We start from the raw sequence: 1,539 nt of genomic DNA, 5'->3' as shown, positions 1-1,539 counted from the left end.
AGTTTGCACGACCAAGGGGCCTCTCTTCCCAATGATGGCCGACTAGGCCATCTTCTGCTACATATGCAGCTAGAGACATGAGCTCTGGGGGGTACTGGTTAGTTCATATTGTTGTTCCACCTATAGGGTTGCAGACCCCTTTAGCTCCTTTCTCCCTTCTCTTTAACATGCAGACTTCTGCTATGATTTAATGTAGTCTACATAATTGTTAGAGTCTTCTTGAAAGGTTAGGGCATCTAAATCCCTTGTCTGTCTGTCTGTCCTTCATGTTGTTAGCTGACAGTCAATTCACGGAACCCAGGGAATTTGACCATCAGGCAACATAGATTAGACCTGAACCTCAACTAGGGATTTCTTCTCTTTAAGTGGATGAAGAGAAACTAAATTAGATGAAACAAACATTTGATGAGCCTGCTAGAGATAAAGTTTCTCTAGTTTGTGGATCACATATACTGTTCTTAACCTAGCTCAAAGTCAGCTGAGTACCATCAATGGGCCTCATCCAACAGCTTTCCTGTAGCTTGCAGTCTGGAAATTGGAATAATTAGAAATTATTGAAAAGTATGCAAAAAGAATGTAATAAGACATGCAAATTATATGAAATTTAAATTTCATTGGTCATAATTAAAATTTTATTAGAACACCTGCATGCTCACTTTACATATTTGTAACTGGTTTGTACTACGGGCAATCAACATCTATTGTATACATTAGGCAAGGGCTGTACAATGAGCTACATTCACCCCCATAGCTGCTTTTATGGTACAGCAGCAGAGTTGGGTGTTGTGATAAAAACAAACCCACCTGACTTTAAGTATTTACTACCTCAGCCCTGTAGAAAACATTTGCTGACCTCTGAACTAGATCTTGTAAGCCATGAAGATGCAAAGACTGGCAGCAGTGATCAGGGATCACATCCCCCAGAGTTTTGTTAGAAAGGTAAGCACCAGTTCCTGCCTGGATCTAGTGATTCGGTTTATCAAAATATTGAGCATCAGGGTCTTAGGAAAACAGTGGGAGAAAGGGAGACCGCAAGCCTGGTATCTCCCCTTAGTTCCTTTTGGACCAATCTGCTGGACTTGCCCGTGCCAGTAAAACTATTTCCGGTGAAGGGCAGAAGGAAAGGAATGGATAGGGTTTGAACTGAGCATGTGAGGACTATGTCTTCTGGCATCAAGCTGAAGTCCTGGACCCATCAAGCTGTAGTTCCCAACATGTTCCTAACTATGAGCACTGCTGCTGCTGCTGCTGCTTTCTAGACAGTTCATCTATTGAGCTGAAAAGCAAACACACTAACATTTTAGTTCTGAAATGCATACAGTCCTCACATTCAGAGCTGTCAGACAGATACCTTGTTTCCTTGCTGTGCTCCATTCGAGTTTTAAGATCCTAAATGTAACCCAGAATTTGTAACACACAAATAACTGGCTATAACAGCATGTCCAATAATTGTTTTTATTTATTTTATTTTTTATTTTATTTTATTTTTTTGGTTTTTCAAGACAGGGTTTCTCTGTATAGCCCTGGCTGTCCTGGAAC

General features: G+C 40.7%; 1 protein-coding gene across 2 annotated transcripts in view; it reads left to right on the top strand.

Moving 5' to 3' along the window:
• Window positions 1-1,539, top strand: part of Ikzf5 (IKAROS family zinc finger 5) — a 19,899-nt gene that overhangs the window by 14,528 nt on the left and 3,832 nt on the right. The gene's annotated exons all lie outside the window — the stretch shown is intronic.

Source organism: Mus caroli, chromosome 7 (assembly GCF_900094665.2).
Source record: "Mus caroli chromosome 7, CAROLI_EIJ_v1.1, whole genome shotgun sequence".
NCBI classification, from domain to species: Eukaryota; Metazoa; Chordata; class Mammalia; order Rodentia; family Muridae; genus Mus; species Mus caroli.
Note: the sequence above shows the minus strand (reverse complement) of the source record. Positions and strands in the feature narration are given on the sequence as shown.